We start from the raw sequence: 26,974 nt of genomic DNA on the forward strand, positions 1-26,974 counted from the left end.
CTAAGTAATCTTCTGCCCATTCCACCCATTGTTTCGAATCTTCTCGTTACGACGATCATCGTTCAACAACCAATCCTGCTAACCTCGAATCCTCAAATAATCCCCGGGACTCGATAGATGGTGACTCCTCAGAAAAAATTATTACATTGTCTCTCTTCTTTCCTTGTTTATTCGAATACGAACTACCCCAAATATCAAATTGAAAATGCTCAAAAACTTAAACAACGAAATATCTACAGAACACGAAATATGAAACATCTGTTACTTGAACTACACCACAAATGTCTGATGAACCAATATTTTCGTAGAACCAAACTGGTAGACATTTAACTATGAATAACAAACTCCATATGTTAAATGAATCAAATGTCATGTAAAGTTCAAACTGTCATTGTATCATCCATCTGCCACTCTCTTGTACACACTCGGCGCGGTCTGATCTTCTCGAAATATGCGGTGCAGGTGGTGAATAGGATCCAATCTCTGGGCTGAAAGATACAATCATTTTGGTTCAGTTTGGCGCCTCAGCAGTTTCAAAGGTCTAAGATATATCAATTGTCAATTGACAGAAGCCATCTAAAATTTAATATTGGGGTTAATGGAATACTTTCGTCGTTTGTTGCATGCCTTCGCTTATATTACAAAGCGATGACCCCACCCACCAGAGCAGAGTAAAGATAGATAGATAGATAGATAGATAGATAGAGAGAGAGAGAGAGAGAGAGAGAGAGAGAGAGAGAGAGAGAGTAGAAGGAAAATACAGTAAGACGGGGGAGAGATACTTTATTACGTTTCATCTGCAGTTTTTCTACGACCCTGAGGAAATGTACTGTAAAAATGGTTTAATTGTCCCAACAAAATAACTGTTGCGTTGCGGGGTACGCATTTATAATAGAAGCTATAGACAGTTGGGCTGAGAGATAAATATGAACAAAAGTGTTAATTGCAGTTCTTTAAACAGTAGGGAGATGTATTATCGAAGAGGGGGATACAGTCAACCTCTGGAAGGGGGCTTTCAATACAATGCTGTTTTTATACAAGACAATGAAGAAAAAACACATTACCTTGCGGTTGATGACATACAAAGACAAAAGGCTTACATAAAAAATACAAGACGTTTATTCATCCCGCTGATGATTGAAATTAGATGCCTTCTAACGCTGATACGTCTTACCCCCCCCCCTTCACTTTCTAAGGAGTTTCTGTCAGTCTTCCTGACTCACTTGGATTCCTCCGACTGACTGCCTCGGACTGCTTCATGCTCTGACTTTTAGTCTAACTTAAGTGTATATTTATTAATTCTATGCTTCTTTGAAACGTAAGCACGCGGGTCAAATATGTAAATTCCATGCACATGTTTCCAACACGTGCGCTGGCAACACAAGCCCCGGATTTTCTCTGTGGAATTCCTTATTTGTATTGTTCCATTATTCATGCTCCTGACCTAAATTAAGAGAACAAAACTTTTTGTTTACTGTATTCTCTGTTATATAAGTTATTTCTAATCTGCATTCCTCACTACAGTGGATTATATACTACATTCATGGAACTGTATCTTAACTAACAAAAGGAATCCATTTTAACTTTTAATAACTGCATTCGGTTCCAGAGTTCTCCTTCAATAATATTCGATCCTAATTACTTCGCTTCTAATTAAAAACAGGGAGCTGTCTCCTATATGCAACATAAAGCAAAAAGTATAATTTGCAAGGCCAACATATATACTACAGCAAAAACCCGGAAAAAAATCACATTTAATTACCACAAAACACAGATATAGTAGATTATTATCTTAACATTTTTGGATAGCGAACGATCATCGATAGTTGAATTGAAAATCTTAAGATGGACTAAGATATTGTTTTGGGATGAAAAAGAGTAAGACACGTTTTAATATTTTATCTTTAAATATCTGTTCATCCCTAATTCATATAAATGTAAACATATTTTAATCACATGCGTTTATCTTATTAGCGTGTTGAATATTTGATCTGTAAATATTAGTAAGACTATATATTTAAATTACTATAAGCAGATAAATATTTAAATCAACCGTATTATTTAAGTTATAGCAAAAAGTTTCATGACAATACGAATAAGACGATTCTTATGTTTAAGTAAGAAACTAGAAATCTACAAGTATAACGATGTAAAAAAGATGTTTAATCGTAGGAGTAAAGTAGCCACAAACTCTCTACATAGAATACACTTTATTTAGTATCAAACTGTTAATAAATAAAAGAAAACGATAGGCATAACCTATACAAAATATATTACAACCTTCTATAATGCTAGTTATATCTAATTCTATCTCTACTATTATATAAAAGTCACTTTGTGTGTGTGTGTGTGAGTTTCTTCCTCACATACCCACATGTTCCGAAACGGCTGAGCCTATCTTTTTGCAAATTTCACACAAAGGTAATTTATACGTCTGGCAGTGTTCTTAGATATGTTTTGTACAGAAATTCATCCTATAAGTATCGAAAATCGAGAAAAATCCGATCTTAAAAATAGTCTTTCTCTTCTTATAGATGAAAAAGAAGAATTTTTACAGAAGAATATTTTACCTTACACCGGCCGATGTTATGTAAAAGTATTCCCTGAAAAATTATTCTTTTTGATCTATGAAAGAAGAAATACTATATTTAAGATCCAAATATCAGCTGATAATTGTAAACAAACACTGACGGAATTTGATGAACGACATTATCATTATTATTTTTATTATTTTATTATTGTTTTTGCGAATTAGTCCACCGGGCAAATTATTCCTCGTGATATATAATAATCAATAGGGGGTTGATTCTAGAATAATACATACGCAATCTGCATAAATTAAAACATCATGTTTAAGCGTTTTGAACGACCGCTGATATTTGGGCTTGAAAAGTTACTTCTGATTAATGTTTAGTTTTAAAATATGCAAACGAAGAAATGATTAGCGGCGATTTTAAATGATGCATCATCTTTTATCGTAAATTGAACTCATTAGTAAGAAAAAAATTAAAATAAAATGGTGAGGTACATTCTGGCTTGAACAGGGGATCATTCGATCTGCAGTCGAATGCTCTATCGTTGAGCTAGGTCTCCAGCTGGCAATAATTTCTTTTTAAGAAAAAAATAATTTACTGAGGTTTTATTATTTCCCTTAGTCGATGTAACGTAATATATTCCTCTGTAAACATTCTTCTTTTTATCTATCTGTACAAAATATATCTAAGAACACTTCCAGACATATAAATTACCTTTATGTTAAATTTGCAAAAGATAGGATCAGCCATTTCGGAACATATAAGGAAAGAGCTCACACACACGTGCACACACAAAGTGACTTTTATATAATAGTAGTAGCCTGGGTGCCCGTTGTTCCTCGGGTGTTTGGAGGCGTGTGTTGAGAGAAAAAAAGTGGGTATAGGCAGGCAGGCTCGAACCTGCGAATATGGAGAGAGGTGTTAGAAAAATGGTAGTAGCGTAGGGAGGGAGTCAAAACAACAGTAGGCAGCCAAGGTTAAGAGAGGTGTTAAAAAAAACTGGTAGTATGCAGGCAGGCTAGAACCCGTGACGCAAAGGCGGAAAAGAAAGTGAAAGGAAACCTGACGTCTTAGTCAATGTCTCCATAACGCGACCGGAGGTCAAAAGCGTCGAAATTAACCGAAGTCAATCCAACGGCGACGATGACTTGTTAAAATGTCGGCGAAAAAAATCGACCCCCTCCTTGTACAAAACGGCCGAGTTTAGGGTGAAGGAATTAATGTTTCTGTCCAATTTTGTCGATATTTGTCGTCCGAGATATCGAACTTCAAAATGATACCGATCTTGTCAGAATCCGTCGCCTCTGTTGAGAGTTTTTGCGCGACATACATACATACATACATTTAAACAGACTGGTGATATTTATATTATATATATATATATATATATATATATATATATATATATATATATATATATATATATATATAAACATACATAGTAGAACCATACAATTTATGTATATTTTAATCTGTAGAAATGAGTTAAATCACAGATTAGCTAATTGTTGTAGACCCGTGCTAGGGGTCACAAATGAAAGAATCCACAACTAGTGTAAAGTGTATAAAATATACTATGTATTTATCATAAAGAATACAGGAGGCACTAAAGTGGTATAAGATGAACGTGTTCGTAGCATGCGGTTAAACATGGTAGGAATGTCTCCATTTAGTCTCTGAAACCACAGGTATTCATAAGACTGGTTGATTCCAATTCGTACTCAAATAGGGGTGATTTGTACCCCACAATACTATTCAAATTCTTGTCTTATTAAATGTTACAGTGCGGTAACATTTTCAAGACGATCCTAGCCAAAAAGGTAAAGCTCAATATATAAAAATAGAGCAATATATAAGTTTAATGAACAAAGTTAAATTCTGTGGATTAAAATAGACATAAAATATATTCAAATTAAGAGTTTATTGTTTAAAACAAGGAGTATATGAAACAGAATTATATTTATTTCCTTGATCCATGGACTTCCAATAATGACCCTTATCATCAGAGGAAATGAAATGCAATTAGCAAAATTATTAGTTTAGGCATAGATAAAGGATATCATACAGCCTGGCCAATCCAACGTGGAAATGAGTTCAATTATTTCCAGGATATTTCTGCCAGGTCCGACGAATAATAATTCAAGGGGGAAAAATTGGAGATAATAGTGTGATCCGTAGCATTTAAAACAAACTCATAATTGGAGGTGACTTTCAGAATGCGTAAAGATCCCGTCATTTAATTTCCAAGGATATAAGAGATAGTAAATACCTTCGACGATATAAAGATCCGCTGGTGCTGAAGTTTAGAAGACATCCACAATCTTTGGGGGTGCGGGACATTACAGCATATCGGAGATCAATATTCAATTGCATTATATATATCCCCACTGATTAGAACAACACACATACGGATATACAAATATCAAAAACTATATATATCAAAACATATATATATATAAATTTAGAATACGAAAATCTCCGAACTCCATATATTCCTTGGTTCAAATAGTAAATTCTTAACTTGAATATATTTTTATGTATATTTTAATCTACAGAACTTAACTTTAATCCTTGTATATATATATATATATATATATATATATATATATATATATATATATATATATATATATATATATATATATATATATATTTGTGTGTGTGTGTGTGAGTGTGTGTGTGTGTGCGTACAAATCTACATAAATAAATACGAATAAATGTTGACAGATATTATAAAAAAATTATTAAGACAATATATTACTTACTCCTGGATCTTGCGCTTTCTTTATTTCTCTCCTTGCTTATATGACAGGATCAATCTCTACTGTAATAATACGTATCATGTCTCTGATTCAAAACAGATACGTATAAGCATTCACGAGTGTAACACTAAGGGAGGTAATTCATTAAGGATATATTCAAGTGAATCGAAATATTGAGTGAATTTAATCATATATAAAATGTAGACATTTAATTCTTTAGTGGTATTTTCTGTTAATAATGACATTCGTTTCTGAACCATGTCTAGATGACCAAGATTGGTCACGCATGCTTCATTGATTTTATGTAATAGTAGCGGAAACAAATTCTTTCTCTCTCTCTCTCTCTCTCTCTCTCTCTCTCTCTCTCTCTCTCTCTATATATATATATATATATATATATATATATATATATATATATATATATATATATATACCCGTTCACATACACTTTCGGGTTCGCGCCTATGTCGGAGCACGTCACTGATGGCGTTGTCCGTTGTCGATGCAATTTCTTGATTCCATCTAAATCTGGGTTGTAGCTTTATCATGAAAAAGTGTATGTGAACGTATATATATATATATATATATATATATATATATATATATATATATATATATATACATATATATATATATATATATATATATATATATAGTACTTGTTTCAAAAGTTAAAAAATGATTTAGGTGCCATCAGTTCAAATCGAAACCAAAACATTTAGCGCTCTAGCTGCGTTTCCTACTGTTTGAGCTATCGCGAGATCGATAAGAAAGATTAAAATAAAACCATTTCAATGAATTTAGGCATCTAGAGAAGTAATAGAAATATGTCGACGAGTTGAACAGTCTGCATTTCAACTTGCCAATATAATTCTGTACGCGTTACTCATCCATCGAAACAAAGATTTCACTTGTTATAACCATCCTTGGTGAATTATTACTATTTCCTGTTTATTTCAGTGTTATGTGATCATTAGTTTAAGAGTTTATCGGTTAAATATTTGCACAAATCTACACAAATGCATCTACTGTTTTATTTATATAGATTAGCAAATTAAATATTTTCTACATATCTCATAGTTCGGAATCTTCACTATCGCAATGTATACAATAAGCTCCTGGCCGAACAATGTTTAAGAACCACTTAACGGTGCGGTGGTCGCCCCTCGAACTTTTCATTTCAAGTGCGAGTTTCCGTGGTTCCAAACAATAATCTATTGTTTGTAGTTTCAAAGAAAAAAGTAGCAGCAAACATATCCAAATTTAAACGCTTGTTGACTATTTTTTTTTCAGAATCTGAAGTACGAAACTACATTCAGATTCAAGAACACACACACACACACACACACACACACACATATATATATATATATAGAGAGAGAGAGAGAGAGAGGACAGATAAACGGACAAAGGAAGAGGTAGATAGAGATATATTGTAAGTTTTGAATATATGTATATGGCGATTTAGTAAATGAGAATATATATATACATAATGTGTTTATGTATGTATATATATATATATATATATATATATATATATATATATATATATATATATATATATAAATGCGTATATACATAAATGTGTGTATATATACATATATATATATTTATGTGTATATACATAAATGTGTATATATATATAAATGTGTGTATATCTATATATATAAAAATGTAAAGTTGGTTCGTTCTAAACAAATAAAACCATATTTCTAGTTACCTATTTATTTGAAATTTTCAGACAACCCATTTTTAGAGTCAAGGTATGTTTTTATGTTATTAAAATAAATTTACCTCGCGAATTATTAAAATTAAAATATTAAATAAAATAAATACATTTTTTAACCGTTACTGCGAATCTGTTCTGTTGATAAAACTGAACTTCCGGTTCGATTCATTTCACAGCCACGAATTGACGAAAGATTTCATTTTCTGTTAACTCGATAAGTAAAAAAAAAAAAAACATATTTCATTTGTTTATCTTCCAAATTTTTTTAATTTACACATCTTTTCTTTATTATATAAGGCCAAAAAAAAAAAGTTTGTCACTTGCTTTTTGAGTTTTTTTTTTGTTTTTCGATATAAGATTACTCATGCAGATAGTGATCCGCGCTGAAATAATGTTATTATTTAAAAAGTCATTCTTAACATGGGGAGAGAAGGATATTTTGTACCTATTCTGTACTTTAACCTTACAATTGAATAAATAAAAAAAACATATCGTAAAACGTTATTTAAACGTGGAAATATGATTTAAAAAATAGCGCGGATCGCTCTCTGCATTAGCACCATTTTTATTTATTGCAGACTATTATTCACATCTTTATTAGTTGTTGTTTCACGACTTTTCGGCCAACTATTCCTCTGGCCTTCATGAAAAGAAGTAAGTCCTTTTATAAATTTTTTCCTTTTATTATTCTTAAAGAGTAAAACTTTTCTTATTCATGAAAGGAGTTAGGCCTACGTAAATAAATAAATGTTTGTACACGTGACAAATTATCAATAAATGGTTTAGTTACTTTTTTTAAAAAATTATTTATGAAAAGAGTTAACGTAAATAATGTTTGTAAAAGTGCGAAAGGCGACGTTGTACAACCATCACTCCCATGCTTAATTTCTATACTTATAGGTTTATGGAATTTTTTTCACTGGATTATTATTGATTGGACACTAATTAAACAGATTATTAAAAAAAAAAATGTAAAAAAGAAATCATTATTTCGACATTTGAAAGTGGTGCTCACTTTTTAGTTACAACATTCTGATAAATCAGTCACCTATTTTGTAAGCAATAAAAACGCGGTATATCAAAACCATAGAAAGTAAAAATAATGAGTCTCTACCGCATTTGTAAGTCAGAAATATATTTGTTTCTCAAAGAAAAAAAAATAGATTGAACAGGACATTTTTATTGTTTTTATGAAAATAAAGTTTCGAGTTTTTTTAATTATTTTTTTTTTTTACTTAGTTTGTGTTTTTTTAAAAATTGTTTTTGTGAAAGGTGAGTTTTTTTTTCAAAACTTTTGTTTTGTTTCTTTTTAATTTTTTTAAAGTATTATAAATTTCACTAACATGCTGGTTTGAGAAATGTTTAATAATTTGGTATTTTTTTAGATTAGGTCCACCTCCACAATTTTCCTTTCAATGACGACATTTATAGGTTTCCGAGTATGCTGAACACGCAAATCGCATTGAAATTTTGCGGAAATAAATAGTTGTATTATGCATTGTATTCTTCGGCGGCCATCTTTTTACGTGCACACGCGCCATAAACAAATACACACACGTAAAAAAGATGGCCGCCAAAGATTACAATGCATAATACAACTTTTTATATCTTGATAACTACTTATTTCTGCAAAATTTCGATGCGATTTTCGTATTCAGCATAGTCGAAAACCATTTCAAGTCGTCATTTAAAAGAAAATTGAGGAGGTGGACCTAATCTAAAAATTTACCAATACTTTTTAATCCCGTACGCCTCCCGATACATTACTTCGTCAACATGCGACCATTTTATATCTCCTGAAGACACTTCCGTATTTAGAAAAAAAAAATAAATAAATAAAAAGTGACCGATTTACCAGAACGTGGTAACTAAAAAGTGAGTATCCCTTTTCAAATGTTGAAATGATTTTTTTTTTCAATTTTTTTTCATAATCTGGTTAGTGTAGTGTTCAATCAATAATAATCCAGTGAAAAAATTTCAAAAAACCTATCAGTATAGAAACTCCACCACGTAAGTAAATAAATAAAAAATGTTACGTGCGCATGCGTTAGCCTTGACTAGGGGGGTACTAAGGGAACGACCGTTAAATAATTCTGCTGGTCGCCATGGAACTCAACGCCCAAGGAGTACCAAAATAGTTTTCATGATCTGAAGAAATTTTTTTTCGAAAAGTGGGTGATCACTTTTCTATGTAAATTTTACTTAAAATGAGCACCCACTTTCTGGCCACCTGAGGAAGGGGCATTTATTTTCGTGTTTATTGGCTTAACGGTTTTTTGACAAGGCAGTTTGATACGCGAATGCATATTTAACACTTTTCGTTTATGCTCACGCATAGCATAAACAAAGGCTACGTCTGTGAAATGGAAAATAGTCCCAGAGTTCAGGGGTTAATACCAGGCAAAAGAAATCAAACAAAAAACTTTTTAGCCAAGAAACACACAGAAAAAAGAAAAAAAATAGCATCCATTTTTTTTCTATCGAATTCATTTGCTGTTTTTATTGAAAACTATTTTCCCCCGGATTTTTGATATAATTTTCCATTAAGGGCCGTGCGTCTCACATTCATAAATAACAACATTTTTTTTGTAGATTTTGGTATGCTAAAAACGAATCTGCAAACCGTTTCCGTCGCAAAAAAATAGTTTTGATGATATGAAGAAATTACTTTTTCGAAAAAGTGGCGATCACATTTCCATGTAAATTTAACTTAAAATGAGCTCCCACTTTCTAGCCACCTGAGAGAGGGGGGATTTTTTTCCCATGTTTATTGGCTAAACAGCTTTCGTTTATGCTTACGCATAGCGTAAACGAAGGCTACGACTGTTAAATGGAAAATAGTCCCAGAGTTCAGGGGTTATTACCATGCAAAAGAAATCAAACAAAACTTTTTAGCCAAGAAACAGAAAAATGCCCCTCTCTCAAGTGGCCAGAAAGTGGGTGCTCATTCTAAGTTAAATTTACATTGAAAAGAGATCACCCACTTTTCGAAAAAGTAATTTCATGAATATCATGAAAACTTTTTTTTTGCTACGTAAACGGTTTGCAGATTCGTTTTTAGCACACCGAAATCTACAATAAAATATTTCGTTGTATATGAACGTGAAACGGGCCTTAAAGTAAAATAATACTGGATTTTTTTGAGCAGATTTGCCGTTTAGTTGTACAAATATCCTCAAACCAGGTAATCACTAAAAGGGACTTTTAAAAGTCGTCACCTGTATCGAGCAAAAGTTTAAAACCACCGATTATATGCCAGCCTACGTCATGGTAACATATATTGAGTGAGTTCCTAACAGTATTTTGTATAGTTTTTTTTAGTTTAAACTCATTTTCCCAAAATTTCCCCAAACTTAACATGTTCGATGCAGTCTGCCGCCATTTGTATTTTTCAGATATACCGATAAATATTGAATGTTTTTGAACCGATTATACATTACATAAAAACACTAAAATCTTATCCAGTTAGGTAGAACACTTACCTTTCTTGCCTTTGATAACATTTATTTGTTATATATTTATTTTTTGACAACTTCTTTGTATCTGTGTTTAGTAATACAAACCCTTTTCATTTAATGTAACGTTTAGTCGGCTCGAAAAACAGTGTTTATTGGTGTATTTGAAAGCTACAAATGGTGGTGGACACTGCTGATTACTTTAAGTTAGAGAAAGTGAGTTAAAACTAAAAAAAACTATACAATACTGTCAGAAACCTACCGATTATGCCAGCCTATGTCATGGTAACATATATTCGGTGAGTTTCAGTCACTGTTTTGTAGAGTTTTTAGTTTTCAACTTACTTTCCCAAACTTAACGTATTCAACAGTCCGCGACCATTTCTGTTTTTTGAGCCAATTAAACATTTTACATTACATAAAAACACTAAACAATTATCCAATTAGGTAGAAACGTAAATTACCTTACCTTTGCTTTCATTTATTTGTTTTTGGACAACTTTTTCGAATCTCTGTATAGTAACCCATCTCCCCCCACCATCAACCAAATATTAATTACTAACTCACATTTTTTAAAACAACAACAACAAAAAAAAACATTTAGCGTTTCAACATTTTTGCTACGTTCGGCTTCATCCACTAATTGTTGGTCAAGTCCAAAACATGAATGATTGACAGAAACTCCCGAGGATCCAGATCAAATTCTGCAAGAATACTATTTTTTTCAGTTTCGCCTTCTTTTTCACTTTTTGCCGTGGATTGCTGTACTAATATAAGAAACATGCATTTTCTCTTTTATTAAATTTTTCCATTACACCAAATTGAGCCACTGCAACGCGTGGCAGGGTACAGCTAGTATATATATATATATATATATATATATATATATATATATATATATATATATATATATATATATACAAATGTGTGTGTGATCCGGCTTGGTGTCAGAAAAATCCGAACCAAAAAAGCAGATGTTTGCACACACAAATACTTCAATATCATTTAAAAGGAAGTTATCTAATGCGTTACAGTAAAGTTCCACAGTAAATTCGATGGTCAGAAAAAAAAAATTCCATTCGTATACATTTGAATGCAGAACGTTAAATTTTTAACGTCTATTTTTTTTTCAAACTATTTAGCAAAACTTTAACTCACGGTGTTATCTTCACGGATTATTAAGAATATTCTAAAATTTGTGTTAAATTTTAAATGTATGGATAAAAAAGTTATACTTGCAATTCAAACACAAAACGCATCGAATAAACTTAGTTTTTAAATGGCTCCATTGTTTTCTAATTTTATGAAATGTTACGGGCCTATAGGTATGCTAGCTGGCTTAAAAAATTAGATAATAATTTAGAATTAATTATAGCGTGAGAATATATAAATGCAACTAACGTATACATAATTGTTCATTTTGTTTTATTATTAATGTGATATGGCAATCCACGGCCAATGTCTGTCTGTCTGTCTGTCTGTCTTTCTATCTATCTATCTATCTATCTATCTATCTATCTATCTACTCCCTTCTCTTTCGCTCTCTCTCCATTGTCTGTCCGTCCGTCCGTCCGTCCGTCTGTCAGTCTGTCTGTCTGTCTGTCTGTCTGTCTGTCTGTATGTCTCTCTCTCTATATATATATGCGTGTGTGTGTGTACAAATACATATATATGTATACATAAATGTATATATATATATATATATATGTATAAATATATGAATAAATACAAAAAAAAAAAAAATAAATAGATACATACTTGCGATTATAAGTTGCGATATTTCTCATGTGTTATATCTCCCATCTTTTGGAAATAGGTTACGGTTATGAATATCGCCAGTACCAAATAATCTTTGAAATTTACTTTATGTATGAAGTCTAAAGTGGGGAAATATTACATATGAGAAATATTTGGAATCAAGTCTCCCCTTGCTGTGATTTCAGATCATTTGAAACAATAGCAGCAAGTTTTAGTCTCCTCTCCATCAATGTCAGAGGTTTTGGGAATCTATCTATATATCTATAAAAGTGAACGTGTCTGTCTGTCTGTCTGTCTGTCTGTCTGTCTGTCTGTCTGTCTGTCTGTCTGTCTGTCTGTGTACATTTCCCTACGCAATAACTCTGTCAATTTTTAGTCTATAGACTCGAAATTTGAAATACCGGGTACTGAGATTTGGGAAAATAGATGTGACGGGTGTCAGCCAGAAATTTGGCTGTTAAGGGGTCAAATTTCAACGATTTGACCTTTAAGAACTCTACCAAACTCCTCCGACAATTTTGGGTCTAGACACTTGAAATTTCCTTGAACCTGGATCTAACTTAATAAAGTGATTTGAGCCCGAAACAATAAATTTTAAGGGGTCATAATAGGGGTCAAATTAAAAAAAAATTACTCTTTTTTTTTTTTTTTGCTCAGCATACACCTCCAAACACCCGGGCAAAGCCGGGCTGAAATGCTAGTATATCTATAAAAGTGAACGTGTGTGTGTGTGTGTGTATGTGTGTGTGTGTGTGTACATTTCCCTACGCAATAATTCTGTCAATTTTTAGTATACAGACTCGACATTGGATATACAGGTACTGAGGTTTGGGAAAATCGATGTGATCGGGTTTCGGCCAGAAATTTCGCTGTTAAAGGGTCAAAGTTCAACGATTTGACCTTTGAGAACTCTACCAAACTCCTCCGACAATTTTGGGTATACACACTTGACATTTTAGATATAGGTTCCTTGGACATGGATCTAACTGAATAACTTGATTTGAACCCAAAACAATAAATATTAAGGGGTCATAATAGGGGTCAAAGTTAAAAAAAATTATCGTTTCGTTTTTTTTCTTTTTACTTAGCATACACCTCCAAACGCCCGGGCAACGCCGGGCACCCATTGCTAGTATATATATATATATATATATATATATATATATATATATATATATATATATATATATATATATATATATATACTGGTAGCCAAATTGAATATTGAAATGCTCATACACCAAAGTGGCAATGTGCCTTGTATGGGGTGAAAATGTAAAACACACACACACACACACACACACACACACACACACACACACACACACACACACAGGCACGTTCACTTTTATAAATATATGGATATTAGCAATAGGTGCCCGACGTTGCCCGGTTGTTTGAAGGTGTATGATGAGAAAAAAAACGGTAATTTTTTAAAAACTTTGACCCCTTTTATGACACCTTAATATTTATCGTTTTGAGCTCAAATCATGTTATTAAGTTAGATCCATGTCCAAGGAACCAATATCTAAAATGTCAAGTGTGTAGACCCAAAATTGTCGGAGGAGTTTGGTAGAGTTCTCAAAGGTTAAATCGTTGAACTTTGACCCGTTAACAGCGAAGTTTCTGGCCGAAACCCAATCACATCGATTTTCCCAAATCTCAGTACCCTGTATATCAAATGTCGAGTCTGTAGACTAAAAATTGACGGAGTTATTGCGTAGGGAAATGTACACAGACACACACACAGACACATACACAAACACGTTCACTTTTATAGATATACTAGCATTTCAGCCCGGCGTTGCCCGGGTGTTTGGAGGTGTATGCTGAGCAAAAAAAAAAAAGAGTAAATTTTTTTTTTAATTTGACCCCTATTATGACCCCTTTAAAATTTATAGTTTCGGGCTCAAATCACTTTATTAAGTTAGATCCAGGTTCAAGGAACCTATATCTAAAATTTCAAGTGTCTAGACCCAAAATTGTCGGAGGAGTTTGGTAGAGTTCTTAAAGGTCAAATCGTTGAAATTTGACCCCTTAACAGCCAAATTTCTGGCTGACACCCGTCACATCTATTTTCCCAAATTTCAGTACCCGGTATTTCAAATTTCGAGTCTATAGACTAAAAATTGACAGAGTTATTGCGTAGGGAAATGTACACAGACAGACAGACACACAGACAGACAGACAGACAGACACGTTCACTTTTATAGATATACTAGCAGGGGTGCCCGGCGTTGCTCGGGTGTTTGGAGGTGTATGCTGTGCAAAAAAAGCAAAAAAACAAAAAAAAATGTGTAATTTTTTAAAACTTTGACCCCTATTATGACCCCTTAAAATTTATTGTTTCGGGCTCAAATCACTTTATTAAGTTAGATCCAGGTTCAAGGAACCTATATCTAAAATTTCAAGTGTCTAGACCCAAAATTGTCGGAGGAGTTTGGTAGAGTTCTTAAAGGTCAAATCGTTGAAATTTGACCCCTTAACAGCCAAATTTCTGGTTGACACCCGTCACATCTATTTTCCCAAATCTCAGTACCCGGTATTTCAAATTTCGAGTCTATAGACTAAAAATTGACAGAGTTATTGCGTAGGTAATTTACACAGACAGACAGACATACAGACACACAGACAGACAGACACACAGACAGACACGTTCACTTTTATAGATATATAGATAGACTAGCATTTCGGCCCAGCGTTGCCCGGGTGTTTGGAGGTGTATGCTGAGCCAAAAAAAAAAAAAAAAAAAAAACAGTCAATTTTTTTTAACTTGGACCCCTATTATGACCCCTTAACATTTATTGTTTTGTGCTCAAATGAAGTTATTATGTTAGAGCCGTATCCAAGGAACCTATATCTAAAATTTCAAGTGTTTAAACCCAAAATTGTCGGAGGAGTTTGGTAGAGTTCTCAAAGATCAAATCGTTGAACTTTGACCCCTTAACAGTCAAATTACTTACGGAAAACCGATCATATAGATGTTCCCAAATCTCAGTACCCTGTATATCAAATTTTGAGTCTGTAGACTCAAAATTGACAGAGTTATTGCGTAGGGAAATGTACACAGACACACAGACAGACACACGCAGAGACACGTTCACTTTTATAGATATACTAGTTGTTCCGCCCGGCTTTGCTCGGCGCTATGTATTGTTCATAAGGTTATGTGCATATGTATATATTAAAAAGTGTGAATATGTAAAGTAATGTCTTTCTGTATAATAGTCTTCCTTAACTACCATAGAGAAAAGACAGACAGGCATTTTCACTTTTATAGATATATAGATAGATTGGATGCAATACATAGTAATGATTTAAAAAGTATAAAAAAAAGACTCCTGCGCCACCACCGAGAATCGAAACCAAAACGTTCAGCTCACGATTTATTTTGCCCTGTCGTAAATGACTGGTCTATGAAAACATGTTTACTGCAAGGCTAAAAATTAAAACATGACCCAATAGCAACTACATTATGCTTTCGTAATGCCGGCGTTCGATCTTCACCTGGCAAATTTCATTTTTTTTTTTATTTTCACACTTTTGCACCATTTTTTCCGGTCTAAAACCAAAATATAAAGTTTTCCATAAATTCAAATACCTTATATATGAATTTTCATGTTTGTAGACCAAAAACTCTTGGAAGAGTTTGGTAGGCAAAATTTGTACAACAAACATATATACGTATACATAAATATATATGGAAACAATTTTGTGTTTACTATAAAAATTTTACGCAAATATTATGCAAGTATAAATCATGTAGAATATCTGCATGAATATAATTACACATAATAGTGAACTAAAGATGATAATCTCATTAAAAAACCGAAGACACTAATAGGGAATTAATTAAAATTAATTTTGAAAAGAATATGCAAATAAGCTAGATCTTTTGCTAGTGAATGCAGTTCCACAAGCCATATATAAGAACACTGTATTTTCTGTTTAAATAAATAGAAAAGAGGGGGTTTAACATGAATATCAATACACATAAAAGAAAAACGAATTTATAGGAGTATATATATATATATATAGATAGATCTTAAAGCGGACATATAAGCATTAATACTAATATAGGAAAATCCTATACTGATTAAAATGCTCAATATTCGAGATAGAGCGTATAAAGGAAGTTAAATTTTTGAAAATTATAATTTACAACATTTATTAGTCGAGCATTAATGCCAATGTTAGCTCTTTAACCTTAAACTAAATCCATTAATCTCCTTACAAACAATAATTTCTAAACTGTAAGATTTTTCAAGCAAGAACTATAGATCTATACAATCTGAATATTCCAAACCTATGGAATTATTTCATTCATAAATTAGTTTGTAAGCTTGGCTTAATGGTAGGGTATTATAATTCGGTTTCCAGATAATGTCGGATCATCAGGAGAGAATCAGCTTTAAATGCGACACGTGAAACGCTAGCAGTTAACCAAAAAGAAACCACTACATTATTATAAGTCTAGTTTTTATAGATTTGAACAGTTCGTTCACTTATAATTCAGATAATAAAGGTTCACATCTGTGAGGGCTGCCCATACGCACAAAAAGCTCGAAACCGTGCGCATTCTCTCCTGATCACCTTACATTATCTGGAAACTCAAGTAAAATACTCCACAATTAAAAACAGCCTACAAGCTAATTTATGAATGAAAAAAAAAAAATACAAAAAGAATGTTACAAAACGATCCGTGTTCATATTGTGATTCCCCGACACTAACTGGAAGCCGGAAGGAAATACTTCACAAAACCGCTGAAAAACATAAATCTACAACTTTTTGAACAGATGAGCAATTTGTTTCTTCTTTTCCATTTTAAATCGTCGAATTTTTTTATCGTTTTATTAACATATATACACAGTAGGATCCCGGGATACGGTTTTTCAGGGTACAATGTGGAATACGATGTTTTTCGGCCCCTGGTAACGGTATTTGTCCCGCCTTACGGCATTATTTATAATGTTATTTGATTATATACATGTATATTATATACTGTACTGTATTTTGTTACTAATTTTCAATGCCGAATCTCGGGGATCTACTATATATATATATATATATATATATATATATATATATATATATATATATATATATATATATATATATATATATATATATATATATTACCATTAGCATATAAGCGACGCTCTTTGTGTAAACAAATCGAGCGGAGGTATTTCGGACGATATCAAAACATCGTTAAACTCACTACTCGTTCAAGCAGCCGCCAATAGCGTAATGGTTAGGAGCCTTGACTGCCGTACAAACGGTCGGGTTTCAATCCTGGCTTGAGGTAGTTGCCTGTCTAGCCGCACTGATGAGCTGTGAAACAGCGAAACAGTACTGTATGAGGATGACTATATATATATATATATATATATACTAGCGGCCACAAATCTGGGGGACAGTTTAGTTTTTTTTTCAATTTCTCCAGAACATTCGGGAGGTGGGGATTACACACATTTAACATATCTCTTATGTTGATACACTGTATTAATTACACTTCATTATAAAGGATAGAAAAACGTTATTTCAAATTTTTTTTAAATTAAAGTGGCAAAAACCGTGGGACAAAGAAAATAAATTAAAAAATAATAACATTGAAACATCAAAATACCAAAATTGGTGGACATACATCTAATATCTAGTGAACAAGCCTTTATTTTCTATAACTGCAGCGCATCTTCTACTGCAATATTGAATGAGATGGCGACATTCATCAAATGAAACTTTCGCCCATTCTTCTTTAAGTTTTAGCCACAAATCTTCAGTATTGATAAAGTTACTTGCACTCATACGGTCTCGCAAAGTAGACCATAGGTTTTCAATGGGGTTTAGGTCCGGACTTTGAGGAGGCCAGTCCAAAACATCCACATTTTTCTCGTTCAAAAATTCCGTTACATGCCTAGCCTTGTGGCAGGGGGTTATCTTGCATGAAAATAGGTTTTTCACACTCAAAATTTTGAAGTATTGGGAGGACATGATCCTTCAACAAGTTCCTGTATATTGTTCCATTAACTCTGGTGTTTAGACGGACCAGATCAGTCGTCCCTTGCCAAGAAATCATTCCAAACACCATTACGCAACCCCACCAAATTTAAGTTCTATTTCATTTTCTTACGAATTTTAGAATATATATTCTCAGCAACACGATGTGTAACATGGTTACATTAATTTATCATTTGGGGGAACGCCCCCCCCCTTCCAAACTAATTTATCCCCATAAAAAAACTTTCAAAATAACTAAGTTACAAATAATCAGATCATACGTATTTTCAATCACTCCAAAATTGTAACGTTGTATTTACATGTTAACGTTATAATTATATGTTAACGTTGTAATTACGTGTTAACGTTATACTTACATGTCGACGAACCCGACGTTGTGCACGAGAGTCTTACAAAAATACAAAGAAAGGAAATTTGACACGGCTTTTTTTCAGTTGAAATAAAAGGCATTTATTCATGGTACCCTCTAAACTATGCCTGCATCTTGATTTTACAAGTCCTTCTGTTGCCATTTTGTTAACAAAACCTTGTCGTGTCCAACACGTTTTCTCTTTCTGCGTCGATACGTCTGTTTTACCTCGCTTTTTTTCACCCTGCGTTTTTTTCTTTTACATTTTAAATCTGTGCTTTTTTCCCCACTGTTATATCTGCAGCTCGCCCCACAGCACACGGTCGTTTATTTAAAGTTCTGATTGCATCCCACACATGCTTCCAAGTCGCTCTTGCTGCCCATGTGGTTCCTTTTTCTCAACGTTTTTCTTTTCCTTCTCTTTTTTCGCTGTGACGTCACTTCGCACACCGGCATGTCATTTGCATTGTTATGCTGGTGGATGATTTTTATATGACTGTGTATATACTGTACCACATGAACGTAGGTGTGTATATAGTTGAATCGTGGTATGTTAAATGTGTATACTAAATGTCTGTGTGTTGTTATCATAAACGGAGCATATGTATGTATGTATGTATGTATGTATGTATTATGTGGCAGTGATCACAACGTGCACGTGGGGTTGATTTGTCTGGGAGAGCACAGTATGACACTAAGACATCTGTGTGCTTTTAACACATGTCCACACCAGACCTTGACGACCAGACGGGGCTCTAATGAACGGCGAGTGTCCTGCGCCGTATAAGTGGACCCCCACTGCCTTGTGGGCCAAGGTTCTTTTAACCAAAGGCTAAGGGTGAGGTAATCCTGACAGAAACCTCCATAGGCTCTGTAAGCTGCGGCATATATGACCCACTGGCGTGTGGAATATGCTCTGGTGCCCAGCAACCTATATTCCAGTCATGAATCAAATGGCATGATGAGTGGAGAGGGCTTAGTAACAGTGGTGAAGGCAACCTCTCTAGGAGAAGGAAAACCCTGATATAAAACGTGCGGCGACTGCTGCTTCCAATTATGTTGACTTGTTCTTTTTGGTTCAATGTGGCAGTTGTTCAGAGAGTGGGATTGTCTCAGTGCAAAGTCTTTCCTCACTAGAAAAAGCTTCAAGCACAGGCATTACTTGATATGAAATGGAATACACACTTTACCATCAGTGTGTATCTCGATAACAAAAAGACTGGCTGTAGCCTAAAACGGCAAACGGACACTCAATGAGGACTGATGCGGATATGGGTGTAAATGGAAATAAAGGCTCTGGAGCATCCAAGGTCTGGTCCGGCAGGTGTTCAGGACACCACAACCTGGACCCGGTCCTCAGCAAATGTGCAGGACTGTAGAAGGTTCATAGAAGTGACCGGCTGGCATCTGCTGCTAGTGGCACTCATGTCTGCCTCATTTGAGCCAGAGATGTATTAAGCAATGCCAATACTCGAGAACGAGTTTGCTGCCATCATGTATGTATGTATGTATGTATGTATGTATGTATGTATGTATGTGTGTGTGTATGTACGTTGTGTAACAGACTTTTGTCCTTGTATCCTTTATATCTATTTTACGGCCCGTAATTCGTCTCATCTAGTGGTTTTGATGCGTGTGTGTCAGAACATATAACAATATGACGACATACTTGTTTCTGCTGTTGGTTGCCTCTTGTCTTTTGGTCCTTCCTGGGGGAGTCATCAATCATCTCTGGGGGAGCTGGAAACTTTTGTAACAAAGACGCTTCAAAACAAACCCAAGACGAATGATTGTTTTACATATATTTATTTCACTCCCAGGTATTCGTCATAGCAGGGAAGTGATCGACGATCTTGGCTTGAGGTGGTTCTTCTACGTCTCCATTCTGAGACTTCTTCCCTCCCCCCTCATAAAAACCCATTTTAGCCCATCTAGTTCATTCAACGTCGCTAATCCAACTCAACGATGTTTGTATAAACCGGAACGCATGACATTCAACGGTGCAAACTTGATCGGTCATAGTTTGACAATTTAAATCTCTGTTGTCTACTCATCACTATATAGCTAGCTAGCTAGCTAGCTAGATAGATAGATAGATATTTTCCTGCTTCTGCTTGACCACTCTCGACCGCACACCGGCATGTCATTTGTATACGTGTCATACCGCTGCTGCTACGTTACAAAATCAGCAACGACTAAAAAGGACATTTTTTCAGTAACAGCGTATTTTTTTATACTTTTACTTCAGGCTAAATTATGAATAGAACTACGCATTTTCATAACTTTTCCATCACAAGTGTCTAATAAAGCACACGTTTTAGTGCTAATTTGCACTTAAATTGAAAATTTTAAGTAAAGAAAATGCAGAAACGTATTTATCATGTACGTACCCGTCACGGAACAAAGATGGCATATTCTAAAAAACACGTAATTTGATCAAGTGTTTTTTTTTATTTAAGAAACTCAAATTTTATGATTTTGCTCGATGCAATACAAACCTGTCGTTATTATTGATTTAATTAAAAATTCAACCCTTGTGACCTTCCATTAACAACCTCTCCAGAAGCAACAGTTCATCAATGTCTGCTTATAGGGAAAATCATGGCTTGCATGACTAGCGTGGGTGTCGTATTCATTTCCTTAAGGAAAAAATGATAATAAAAAGAAAGCTAAAATGGCGACGTCGGTTTTGTATTTGGCGATCACGAATGAGTAACGCAAACTCTATGCAAATTAGATTATGCAAGATGCATTAAAGAAGCGGTAACGACCGGCGAGTTGGAAGACAGCATGTTATGCGAATGAATTATCATATGTATTATCAAGATTATTGAAGCTGACTTGAAAGATTGTGGGCGGGACAGAACAAAACTTTACAACTCCACTGAAATCAAATTTCAAACTAGACTGCTAAAAATATTTAATCGCTAAGAATCGTAAAGTTTGACTTTCTTAAATAAAAAGAAAAATCACAAGATCAATTGTAATATTTTTTTGGAATATAACATCTTCAAAGAAAAACATGTCCTACTCTAGTTTTTGTATTCAATGAGAACGGAGATGAGAATCAAATTATCTTCCGTCTCCTATTTTGTTTTTTATTTTCTTTTTTCTCCTGGCTCTGTTGAAATTTTATGTTTTCTCTGAAACCACTTTTATGTAGTGCTTTGTTAAAATATGGTGCTGCTTGTTCGAACACTTCAATGTTCGAAGAAAGTCGTGAAATTCTTTTGCTAATGTTTGTTATCATATTTTTAAACACTGTGGGTGGGTGGCAGGAACCTTTATTTATATACATGAGTTTTTCATTTAGCTTGTGGAAGGGTTTATGTATTTTCTTCTCGAGATCTACAGTTGCATCTATATCTGAAATTTTCTTAGACTTCAAGATAAGCATTTTCCAGAAAAACACAAACTGCATAATTTTTTTAATAGAAATACGGTGAAAGCTAGTCACTCAACAGCTCCATCAATCAAGTCGATCATATCTAAGGAACCAAAAAAGATAGATAACGCAGGCTGCTCTTGTAGGACCAAAAAATAGTTGCTCATTGGAGGGCAATTGTAAAGCTGAATACCTTGTTTATGAGGCCACAATAACAGACCAATCTACAAACATACCGGAAAAATATATAGGCATGACACAAGGCCAATTTAAGCAAAGACACTAAGCACATATTTTTTTTTACACAGTGATCACCACTTATCAAGGCCTGGAAGCCACTCAGGTATAAGGGTTATTGCAAGTACATTACGTTAGTGTGGAGATTTGATGAAGTGTTTACTTAAGGGGGCGATTCATTAGGAATTTGTTAACATTGGACTTGAAGGCATCCAAGTTGTAGTCCGGTGGGAAGCAGGCAGACGGAACAGATATAGAGTGGGGGAAATTTTTCACAGTGGATTCAGCTAGACGGGTGTTTTTCGTGAAAGATTGGCGAGGGGGGACCAGAGATTGGAGTTCAGAGGAGCACCTGCCATGGAAATAACGATAAAACAAGGATAAAACATATGAGCTCCTTTATAGCAAAAACAAGGATAAATACAACATTAGCTACTCGGGTGTGGGAGCTTAAAGATAAGAATACACCCTTTTCCATAAAATGGAGAAAAATAGAGCACGAACCAGCATACGTCCCAGAATTAAGTCAATGTTCGCTCTGTAATGCAGAAAAATACTACATCCTCCGGGCAATTCATGGCTCAGAAATAAGATGTTTGAATGTGAGGAGTGAATCTTTGAAAAATTGTATACACAGAAGGAAAGCACTCCTAATAAACTGGGTCAATGAAAAAGATAAACTTAGATTTTGATTATATATATATATATATATATATATATATATATATATATATATATATATATATATATATATATATATATTAAAAAAAGACTTTAGTAAACTAAAATGCTAAAATTGTTTTTAAATTGGATTTTAATCATAATTGTATTATAGATTTTAAATCAATGTACTATATAAATTAAAAAAAAATCATACTTTATAACTATAATTTATAATCTGTTTCAATTATAAAACTATAGGAAAAATATAATAGTGTTAATATACTATGAAAATCCCTTAGGCTAGATAAATACTCACTTCCACAAACCTTGAAAGAGTTAGAATTTTTTAAAGAAATTTTTTAACAAATTTCAAAATTTTTAAACGTAATTCGATATAATTAAACAAAATTTTAAGTTTTTAATCGACATTATGAGTTTTAAGTTTGAATTTTTATATATAAAAAATTATATATTGATATAAATTTTAAAGTTTGAATTTTTATATGTAAAACAATTAGATTTTTAAATTAAACTGGTTTCAAATTAAAATCGTTTTATTTTTTAAAAGTTTTATAAAAATAATTTTCAATCGAAATTAAATTTTAAAATTAAAATAATTCAAATTTTAAAGTTAATGAAATCATCATCAACGGATAAATGAATGGGGAGGGGTTAACAAAACGAGAGTTAAACGTGAACTCGAGAGGTATATATATTTTCCACTTCCGGTTATAAAATAGATGAGTCTTGGCTGATGAGAGCTTGATATGGATATATTAAACGGTCCTAATTATCGGGTTTGAAAACGACGGTACCAATGACTTGTCTCATCTAACAACTTTCTGTACACAAAATATAAACACGCTCTTATATTTCGGATTTCCCTTTTAATTGAGCACTCTGCTGGATTTCTTTTTCCAATAAAACTAATCATATATCTTCTATAATATAAAGCTGAACGTCTGTGTTTGTGTCTGGTCACGAATAGGCCCCTATATGGTTGACTATTATAGAAAACTGATCACATATAATGATAGAAGATGTATCGAGACACATAAATGGGTATGTTTGATCTGGCATAATGATGATTCATTAAAATTGTGAGGTCTGCGTACTCGCCTGGTTCACAAATATGTAAATAAAAAATTAAAAAATAAAAAAAAAACGTTTACAAGTGTTTTTGATATAAATGTACATAATAATACTTTGATAAGTATGTTTTAACTAAAATAGGGATGGTATAATAAAATTGTGGGGTCTGTGTTCGCGTCTGGCCTCCATAGAATGGAAATAGGCGCAAACTTTAATAAAGACTTTTCATATCTATCTGCGTAAGTATATTTTCATAATTATGTTTCAGTTTGAAGAAATATGGTATAATAAAATTATGGGGTGTTCGTTCGCGCCTGACCTCCATAGAATGGAAATATGTCACAAAGTTTAACAAGTTTTTTTTTTAATATAGATCCACAGAATATTGTGATAAGTGTTTCAGTGTGAACAGGTATGGTATAATAAATTATGAGGTTTATCTATTTTATTTTTACTTTCATCATATTTTGCTTTGGTTTTGATACCCCCAAATTCGAAGCTATCTCTTTACAACCCTTCCTTTTCATAACCTATCATACTTTCATAAATCAGATTCCATTTTATGTAGGCTGTTTTTGAACCCAGTCAACGACGGGTACTTTTGCTAGTATATATATATATATATATATATATATATATATATATATATATATATATATATATATATATATAATGGACTCTCCCGTCAATTTCGACATATGAAGTTTCGCATCAATAACTAAATTATTCGAAAATCCGCACAGATGATTTGTTTATAGTGATGAAGGCTTTGTCTAGAACTAACCACACTTTTTAGTATTACTGCTAATCTTTTTCGGTGGTGATTACTGCCACAAGACAGTGCATACAGTATACCGCATGTTTTTAAACACACGCATATACATACACATACATCTATAATATAAATCTCACCTGTCTGTTTAAATGTATGTATGTATGTATGTATGTATGCCTAAAACTTTAGACAGAGGCAACGGATTTTCACGAGATCGTTATCGTTTTAGAGCCGACCCTTCGGACGACAAATATCGAAAAATTGGTTAAAAACATTAATTCCTTCGCCCTCAACTGGGCACTTTTTTTTACAAGGAGAGGTCGCTTTTTTCGCCGATATTTTCGAAAGTCATCCTCTCTTTTCGATTGACTAGCCTGAATTCTTAGAACAATAGTTGTATTTATTAGCTTTATTGAACACATTTATTTGCACAAAAGTCTGATAGTATCACTTCTTTTTCGTCTTCTTCATTTTCTCATTAAGTCACTTCATTCAACTCATTTATTATTCTCGCACCAGCTGTTTAACATAGCGTTCTTATTAGTAAGGCTATGACAACAGAATATTCTTATCATTGTTTTGACTCCCAAGTATACATCCGACACGGTTAGACACAGTTAATCAACCGAGAACCACATCACTCTATATAAAAGCATATAAGATATCATCGGATACACATTCGAGAGTCAAAACAATGAAAAGAATATGATGTTGTCATAGCCCTACTTATTAGTAACAATCCTTGGTTATTTTTTTCTCGAATTGCAGTAAAATAAACCTCCTTACACTTCTAATACTTTCGTGTAATTTCTATCGAAGTCGAGGTCAATTTGCGGTCTTCTTTTTCTTCTACTTGTATTGTCTTTGAAGCATGTGGTTATCTGAAAATTTCTCCATTTCTTTACATACTATTTGCAATATCATTGAACTTTGCGAGATTTTTCACATTACACTGATGGGGTAATAGAGAGAAGACAAGGCAATGCTGCAAATGTTTAGGTCAGTTTTGTAGCTCAATCCAGTGATAACAGCTTTTGATCCGCCAATCCCGTTCTCAGACGATCGAATACCTTTTACTGAACCCACGATTATTCTAAAACAGAAATAAAAGATTCGGAGGATTCTAATATCAGTAGGAGGGAATAATTCTGTATATATGTGTATGAATGCAGCCCGATTTCTTTCTGAGATGTTGACCAGAGCTATTCATGGAAAAAGCTTCTTGACCACAGTCATTTGTCCGCAGTATTTTGAAATAAGCAGCACTTTATACTATATGAAACTGTGGACGATTTACAAAAATATGTTTTGTCATCCAGTAACGATCGATGTATATGAAGAGGAGAGGCGTATCCTGTTTGTTGCTTTCCCTTCTTTTTTATTTGGTTTATGAAACAATGTTTTTCATTAAAAAAAAAAACATACAAGGATGGTTTGTGTTCATTTTCCTCTGTACTGATCATGACAACTTCAACATTTAAAAATAAATACATTACAAAATATATTACATTTTGGAAATTAAAATTTTCTCCTTTGTTTGTTTAAACCAATTTTCCATGATGACATTTTCTTTCCAAGAACTTTTCAGCTGTAGAACACGGAACTGTTTCTCTGCTAAATAACAAATTATCGTCTTCAAGTCTAATATCAACAAATTTGTTACGAGCCGTTTATTATATCCACTCCATTCGTCGTTTTAAATCCTCTCATAATATTGTTCATCATCCGACTAACAATCTCATAATCACTTATCCTTGAATAGCTTTTAATCCTACTGACTCATTAGTATAAAATAGCCTCAAAGAATAAAATGTCGTACTGAATGCATAAAGTTTTTTTTTTAATCTATAAAATATACCTAAAGTAATGTATTTCTATTAATTACTTGCTGTGCCGATCTGACGTTATGCTGGAGTTTTTTTTTAGTTTAATGTTTGTTAATTTTCGAAAGATATTTCAAGAATGGAATCTGTTATAATAAAATCGTATTCTTGTCTGTTCACAATTTAATTAATATGTACAAAAGGTACACTGTTTCAATAATTGATTTTCATACTGAAAGCGGACCCACAGTATGATATATATATATATATATATATATATATAGTTATCCACATACAGTACTGTTTTGTTGTATCACAGCTCATCAGTGCGGTTAGACGAGCAACTACCTTAAACCAGGATCGAAGCTCGACTGCACAAACGACAGTTGG

The 26,974-nt window shown here is 33.3% G+C and overlaps 1 protein-coding gene across 3 annotated transcripts in view; it reads right to left on the reverse strand.

Annotated features, from left to right (window-relative positions):
* The window catches only part of LOC145277584 (uncharacterized), a 121,999-nt gene that overhangs the window by 75,594 nt on the left and 19,431 nt on the right, over window positions 1-26,974 (reverse strand). Inside the window, exon 1 of one of the 3 annotated variants that reach the window (XM_080129093.1) lies at window positions 5,300-5,418. The exons of the other annotated variants lie outside the window; for them this stretch is intronic. The gene's annotated coding sequence lies outside the window, so the exon portion shown is untranslated. Of the gene's footprint in view, window positions 1-5,299; window positions 5,419-26,974 lie in introns of those variants that run through there. 3 annotated transcript variants of the gene reach the window in all.

Source organism: Euprymna scolopes, chromosome 6 (assembly GCF_053919585.1).
Source record: "Euprymna scolopes isolate OS-2025 chromosome 6, ASM5391958v1, whole genome shotgun sequence".
Taxonomy (NCBI): Eukaryota; Metazoa; Mollusca; class Cephalopoda; order Sepiida; family Sepiolidae; genus Euprymna; species Euprymna scolopes.